The sequence below is a fragment of the Paroedura picta genome, chromosome 3, assembly GCF_049243985.1.
Source record: "Paroedura picta isolate Pp20150507F chromosome 3, Ppicta_v3.0, whole genome shotgun sequence".
NCBI classification, from domain to species: domain Eukaryota; kingdom Metazoa; phylum Chordata; class Lepidosauria; order Squamata; family Gekkonidae; genus Paroedura; species Paroedura picta.
The window spans coordinates 113,605,045-113,613,496 of record NC_135371.1 but is presented as its reverse complement, the minus strand read 5'-3'; positions in this window follow the sequence as shown (position 1 = coordinate 113,613,496).

Here is an 8,452-nt window from a genome sequence, read left to right as displayed (position 1 = left end):
GAACCACCACCTGTCCCTGAGATCCCTGTCCATCATGGTTGCTCAAACTAGGCCTGGAACTTGTGTTGGCAATGACAACTCTGGGGTTCTCACAACTTGTTGCTGGCCCCACCCATCAGACTGGCCACATCCGTGATCTGATCTTTGGTATAGGGCTAGAGGTGGATCTGGTAGCGAATAATTTTGTCCCATAGTCAGACAACTATGCCTTGAAGGCCTGGCTGAGGATACCACCCCCTCCCCATTTGGGTGATGGGTGCATTTTAGTCCGCCAGCTGGACTCCCTCCTGAAATATTTGCCAGTTGTTTGGAAGCAGTAGCTGGATGGCTCAGGCATCTGAAGCACATCTTCCCTTCCTGGACAGGGTACAACTAATACCTGTACCAGTAGCCAGGAATTTGAGGGTGATCTTTGACCCCTCCCCTTCTATGGAGGCTCAGATCATGAAGGTAGCCCAGATGGCATTTTTCCATCTATGCCAAGCATGGCTACTAGCGCCCTACCTGTCCTCAGAACACTTGGCCACAGTCATCCATGAAACAGTCACTTCCAGACTAGACTACTGTAACATGCTCTACACAGGCCTACCCTTGTTCCTGACCTGGAAATTACAACTGGTACAAAATGCAGCTGCAAGAGTCCTCACTAGGGTGTAAACTGCACAGAGCTTTTATTCCAATCCCAGGTTGATTCAGTCCCTGCCGTCTACACAGAATGCGATTTCCGTTTTGATTTGGGGTGATTTAAATTTTCCTTCTGCAGCAAGAAGGATTGATCCGGAGTGACCCTACCTTTATTGTGCGATATCTTAGAGTGCTTTTAATGCTCAATATTTAAAGGCTGTTTTGAATCTGGGCACTCCTCCATAGTAGAGGACCTCTGATTGGCCCAAGCTAGTCATGTGATAAGGTTGCCTTAAAGGAGAAGCCCCTAATTTCTCTCAACTTCTGTGGGTCTTAGATTTTTCCCCCTTCTCTGCCTTTTTTGATTCTCCCCCCCCCCCAAGAAAAGAAAGAGGCTCCCTGCCACATGCAGAACACTTTCCTGTTTCAATGGGGAGGGGGGGGGGGAAGAGGAAGATTCAAGTTCAAAGCGATCTGAATTCAACAGGATTGACAATGGAATAAACAAAGTAAGTGCAGACTCTGCCTAAGTCATCTTGGAGGACCAATATCCAGCTGGTGCTGTAGCAGCTGCATTAGTTGCTGGTTAGCTTCCAGATCAAGTTCAAGGTTCTGTTTTTGACCTTTAAAGCTATACACAGCCTCGTTCCTACCTATCAGGGAGGACCAGTTATTTCTTTATGCCTCCCACAGGGCTCATCACTCTGTGGGTATGAACTTGCTGGTCATCCTGGGTCCTTGGGAAATTTGCCTGGCCTCAACCAGGGCCAGGGCCTTTTTGGCCCTGGCCCAACCTTGTGGAATGAACTCCTGGAAGAGTTAAGGGCCCTGACAGAGCTCTCTGGGATCCACAGGGCCTTCTAGATGGAGCTCTTTTGTCAGGTGTTTGATTGCGGCCAGGGGAGAGACTGGAGATACCAATCTGTGGGTCTCTTCCTGCCTTGTATGATCTGGGCCCCCTGGGATAACACCACCTAGAGTCATCTATGAAGAAACCAAAGACTGGGAGCAGCAGAGCAGTGGGTCCTTAGGGAATAGGTCATTGACAATGCTGCTATCAACTGTAAAGATATTTTTATATGTTTTATATTTTGTGAATTTTTATTGATACCTATATTTTGTAAACCACCACGAGACAACTGGACCAAGAGTGGCAGTCTATAAATTGAAAAATAAATAAAAATAAACAAATAAGACAAGAGCTCACTCAATGAACCAAAGACCACATAAGTAGATTTCCTTAGTGGGCCCCACCACTCAAAAGGGAAAACTTGCCAAATAAGATGAAATAGGAGGTTTTTTTTTTTTTAACTTCAACAAAATATTTTGTTTTGATGTTGAATTAATTTTTGGAATATATGTTAATTAATTCAAATCAGGCAAACAGAATCTCAAAGCTGTTATGACAAGAAATCTGTAGAGGCTACCACCAACTGTACTGCCTTTTAATTGAGCTGAATTCAGTGGAAACTTTTCAATGATGGAAAGGGCAAGATAATTTTGCACAGATTGCCCACTCCCATAGCAGGCCTGTGACTCCCCTCTCTTGCTTTTTTCAGGTGACTCTGTCTCACAAGACTGCATTGGAGTTTGGTAATTTTGGCTGCAGTGGGAGGTGAGACAGGAAGGAATTTCATTCCACTGACACAAATCCCTTCCATTAGAGAAGATTTTGCAGAGAACTCAACTTATCTATTCAATAGCTGTACTGTTTGGGGTTTTTAATATGCCCTTTTTCCTCCTGATTTACAATTTAACTAGAAACATTTCTAACATTTCTTTCATAATTCAAGCATATTTTTTCTACAGATGTCACTGTCATGTCGTTTACCCCTTTCTCCCTGTTCTGAAGTCCATGTCACAATAGATAATATCTGTTATCAATAGGATTCGTAGAGACTAGACCTACCAACAGCTGTTAGCCATAATAACAAAATGGAACTTCTGTGTTCAGAAGCAATGTACCTCTCATTACAAATGACAAAGATGCATAGCATTAGGAAGCTAATCTTTCATGAGAGTTCCTGGGAGCTGCTGGCTGTTTGTTATTGGAAACTGGATGGTAGACAAGATGAATATTTAGTTTGATCCAACAAGGCCCTTACATTCATAGCAGCCCTGACACTGTTATTATTAAACTAGAAATAAAGCCCATTGTATCTGATACAATGTGTGCTAGAAAGGGGGGAGGGCTCCCTTGGGGCAGGAATCACGCCAGGCACCTCAGTGAGGTGGGTGGAAGGCCTTGTGGGCCAAGGGTGAAGGCTTTCCCCCTCCCTGCCTGGCGGCCCGATGCTGCAAGAGGCGCAAAGCGCCTCTCACCGCGTCAGGCCGCCACCTGACGGAGCCAATGCCAACAGACCGCCGCCCAGGGGAGGCCCCGCTGCCCGAGGAAGCCCCCGCTAACAGCCCGCCACCACGGAGCACCCGCAAGACTGTAAGTACCTAGCGCCCGCTGTATTCGTCATTCAGCGGGCTTGATTACTAGTGTACATATAATGGGATTGAGTGTTGAAACTGAACAGATTTTATATAAACCAGTGCCATATTTTTGAGGACTAAAGAATACAGTACCTTATCAGGATTTCAATGACAAATTCCCTAGACTGACAAGCATTAGTTATCACAATGAATAAAATGCCCTGGATGAAACCTGAAACTGCAAAACTCATTAATAAGAATCTTGGGGGGAGGGGGTGAGATACTCCCAACTGTCTCCAATTACAGAACTCAAGGCCTGACCATTTATTGTTATCAGTTGCTCAAACATATTTATCAATGGAAATAGATCGATGGACAGGCAGACTAGACCAAAGAGGGGTGATTTTTATTTGATAATACAACATGGGAAAGTAGTGGAATCATATATGGAATTCATGAAATAATTTGGAAACAAGAAGCTAAAGGTATCCTCTGTGCAAGCACTGAGTCATTTCTGACCCTTGGGGTGACACCCTCTAGCATTTTCTTGGCAGACTCAATACAGGGTGGTTTGCCATTCCCTTCCCCAATCATTACCCCCCCCCCCAGCAAGCTGGGTACTCATTATACCAACCTCAGAAGGATGGAAGGCTGAGTCAACCTTGAGCCAGCTGCTGGGATTGAACTCCCAGCCTCATGGTCAGAGCTTCAGATAGCATGTCGACTGCATTACCACCCTGCACCACAAGAGGCTCATATATTGGAAACAATATATATATCTCCAAAGAGCCAGAAAGTGTGGGAAAGTTAAGGCTGTCTGCATAATAAGAATAGATTTCTGGCACATGCAGATAATTCTGTCATTTTAATCTAAAAAAATCAGAGCTGAACAGAAATGCTGAGAACTTTGCAAAAACAGAAGTGCAAAGTGTTTGAACTTGCTGTGTAAATTGGTAGTGCAATAATGCATATAGTAAATTCTTACAAATATGAACACACACAGTGCTTTGAAAAGTCAGCAGAGCAGCAAAATAGGAAAGGCTGGAATAATAGAAAAAAATACAACTTGTCCATCACCCAACTCCAGCAAGATCAAGGCAACTAGCCCCTACCTTTTGTAAGTTGTTTTTCCCCCTCTGCATCAGACATGTAGGAAAACAAAAGGGAACAAGAGAAGAGGTAAGACTAGTTCATGGGACATCACTACATGGGGGCAGTGTGGGGCCCTAGTAGCCTAAGACCTGGAGCCACCCAAGTGGCACATGAAGTGCACTCTCCCTCCTCAGCCTCAGGACTCCGAAACTTGGGAAAGGATACTTGGTATGACATGATGTTTCGGGCCAGTCCTGGTAATGGAGGGGAACATTAATAACAAAGTATTTACAACCTGGATTACTGGCAAGTGGCAAGCTAATTAGGATTTGAGTTGATTCATCACTAGACACAAATGTACAGCCTAACTCACACCACTATATTGTGTGAAGAATAGAGAAGTTAGTAACTGATTTCTAATCTCTTAATGCCTTAAAATAATGAGTAAAATACAGGTACATGGATAGAAATTTAATACAAAATTAATAGTAATGGAGAATATGATTTTCCCCTCAGGAATTCACTGATGGTTAATTACAGTGTGCTTGTTTTGATAGCTAATTCCATCATTTTTATATTTTCCTTCAAAGACCATCCTTGTCACATATCATATCATATATATAAAGTATAAAACTGGAGATGCAGGTCATAAGAAGCTTATTTTGCCTTATGCATTGTCTTCTGACATAAAAACTTATCTTTAACCCAACCTGGAAAATGTAGAATTAGGTCAACTCATCTGTGCAGGATAATTTTTCCTCTTGTTCCCCTTTCTGTTATAGCACCTGGTTTAGAAAAAAAAGGCATTGGATTTTTGAAGTAGGGTGGTAAAAATGTGCTGTTTCCTGGAGGTGCCCTGGTTTTTCTGACAGAATAGTTGCATGCCAGCCAATTACATGAAAGTCGTCATTGTGTTCCCTTTTCATTTCAAGCAGCGGTCTAGCTGGCATACCTGACTTCCCACCCAGTGACCCACAGAAGGCCGCAAAGCACAAAGCTGGATTTGATCTGCATGCCTAGACTACTTCACATTTTCATCTAATAGAAGTTAACTTCTGCACAATTCCAGAAAAGTCTAAATGTGCTTATAAATCCAAGAAAGCAACAATTTTTTTAAAAAATGGAAAAATTAACCTTCACTTTCACAGTCATCCAAATGCTAACAAACACAAACGAGAGTATGAGAGCTATAGGAATGCAGTACTACTAGACGTGAAACAAATTCACCTTTCAAAAAAAATGGGAAGTTCAAATTTATGCAAATCTCAGTGCCATCCTTTGCAGAGTTACCCTAGTCTTTGGAACAAAAGTGTAATGATAGTCCCTGAGGGGATGTGAAAACATGGAGGGTGAGAAAGGAAGAAGAGTTGGTTTTTATATCCTGCTTTTCACCACCCAAAGGAGTCTCAGAGTGGTTTATAATCACCTACCCTTCCTCTCCCCATGACAGACATCCTGTGAGGTAGGTGGGACTGAGAGAGTTCTGAGAAATTAGACTAGCCTAAGGTCACCCAGCTGGCTGCATGTTCAGGAATGTGGAATCAAACCTGGGTGTAAACTGCACGGGGCTTTTATTCCAACCCCAGATCGATTCAGTCCCCGCCCTCTACACAGAATGCGATTTCCGTTTGGATTTGGGGTGATTTTAATTTTCCTTCTGCAGCAAGAAGGATTGATCTGGAGTCACCCTACCTTTATTGTGCTTTATCTTGGAGTGCTTTTAATCCTGAATATATTCAGAAAATCGTATTGTTTTGAATCTGGGCTCTCCTCCGTGGTAGAGGACCCGTGATTGGCTACAGGTGGTCATGTGACAAGCCTGCCTTAGAGGAGAAGCCCCTTCTCTCAACTTCTTTCGGCCTTGGATTTTTGTGTGTGCCTTCTTCGCCCCCCCCCCCCTTCAAGACAAAAAAGGATTTTTTTCCTTCCTCCTCTGACTTCTTGGATCCTCTCCCCCTCCTTCAGGAAAACAAAGAAAGAGTCTCCATTTGCCCCCCCCCCCTCTTCTGAGCCTCCCTAACCACGTGCAGAAGACTTTCCTGTTTCAATGGGGAGGGGGGGGGAAGAGGAAGACTCGAGTTCAAAGCGATCTGAATTCAACAGGATTGACAATGGAATAAAAAAAGTAAGTGCAGACCCTGCCCTGGATTTCCAGATTAGAGGCCACTGCTGTGTAACCACTATACTACACTAGAGTCCCTAGGAAGGCAGCGGTAAAAAAACGAGAGAGGAAGTCATCCCCTAACAATCCAGTGGAGAACAGGAGAGACAAAGGGAAACTGGTCAACTGTAAGGCCAGGCAGCTAAAGGTAAGGAATAGGAACTGAGCTAAGAAACACAGATGAGTGGTAGGATATTGAGGTAAGTTTTGAAGAAGGAATCCTGTTGTCAATGGTGGAACAGATTTTGGGGATGGAAACAAGCTCAAAATTGTAAGGTCATGAGAGCCCTTGTTATAACAGCTTTCCCTGGGTATTGGTAGGTGGGTGCATGTGGAGAGTGTCAAGACCCTCCCAAGGTACCTCTGTACCTAATGTTATAAGACTCAACTCAAATAGATAACAGTGGCCAGTGATAAAATATGAGTGCTTGGAATGGCGAAGCTCACCAATGTCTGGCCTCAGGGGAATGCTACTGGGACAGGAGATGATTCTATCTTACTTGACTGAATGTTTATTTCCCAGAGAAGTCTACAGTGTAAGGTTTATCTAAGTTGCTAGGAAGGCTGGGCTATTGTCCCACAAACATTTGTCTTGAGTCATAGCTTGGATGTAAGCCTTGGGTTCTGTGGCTCCTCCCCCCCCACCCCCACCTATAGAGTCCCTGCAGGGACACAAAATTCCCCGTTTGACTTTGCAGTGTGAATGGAGCATTTCTACGCCCCCCGATGGTTGGATAGTGGCATGCTGCTATCCCTCCATCCATGCCCCTCACCCCTCCTGTTGCTGCCACTGCTGCAAGGCATGCCGAAACCTTCCAGCCCCAGAGTTATGTTTGCAAACAAACAATTCCGGGATGGATTGTGTGTGCCAGAGGATTTCATCCCCTGTGGGGCATGTTGCGCCACCATGAGAAACCAGTGGAGACCCAGCATGGCCACTGCCATACATATTCAGTCTGTGGGCTACTGCACTTACAAAACAAGGCTCTAAGCACTGAAACAACAGCAGCCATGAGTAAAGAGTTTAAAAATCCTCATTAAGGAGACAGGACCAGAGTTGCATGCTGCTCTCTGTGACTGGCCAGCAACAGCTGGTTAGGATATACTGCCTGTGGGCTGGAAAGAAGACATTTCAGTTGGAGTCTGTATCTGAAAGAAGTCTGATCCTGACAGATCCTTAGCTGAAACATTTCTCTGAGAAATTCTAGTGAGAAAGCAGCGTATCCTATTGAGAGAAAATCCACATAGTGTCTGGACGATTTGAGCAGTTATTTGGCAGTGAGAATTTGGATAGTTAGGTGTTTACTTCCAGATTAGGCCAAATGGTAAGGTGAATCCTTCTAAGGAAGAGGAGGAACCCTGCATTTGTAGTTCAATAGAAATCAGAAATATATTTCCTAAAATACATGTATGTGAGAGAAAGAGTTTCAATTACCTCAAAAAGCAGCGGGATAATGTTTCATCCAAACAGGGAGGAAGTAGTGGTACAAACTCATAATGCCCACCATGTTACTAGACTAATTCAGACTCTTGAGGAAAAATCTGAAGTATTGCTATTGCAATTAAAATTTTTTAAGGGTGAACTAAAAGATTTATTTTCTGAGGCAAAAGCTACTTCAAAGTGGCGAGGTGTATATAGGAATTTCCTGGTATTTTTCAAATAAGCTTTTCCCACGTTTTGCTTAACTCAGTTGGAGACTTCCTGCTCCTTTGAGTAAACTTTCCCACTTTGCTTCCAGAAGACAACAGTGAGTGGATTAAACTGTTACTTTCTTACAAAGTTGTTTCTCTTCTGAATAAAACTATTTTATTCTTTAAGCTAATGATGCTTCTCCCCTCCTCTGCATATTTAAACTCTGCCAACAGAAACAACACTGGAAGACATTATTTGCTTGCTTGAAATTACCCAGCAAGCAAACCAGACCCCCTACAATTGGTTGGTCACAGAACCACATTGAACTGGGCTTTTTAATCTTTTTGTCTTCTGATCACACTGTGCTTTATTACTCCCTTATTGCTAACACTTGGCATCTTCTGTCACTCTAACATGGCACTTTGCTTCTCCCCATCTCCCTGAGTTTAGAACATATCATCCAACTGACCTTCCTCATGACCTGAACTGATCTCCTGTCCACTCAGACCTATCATCATTAC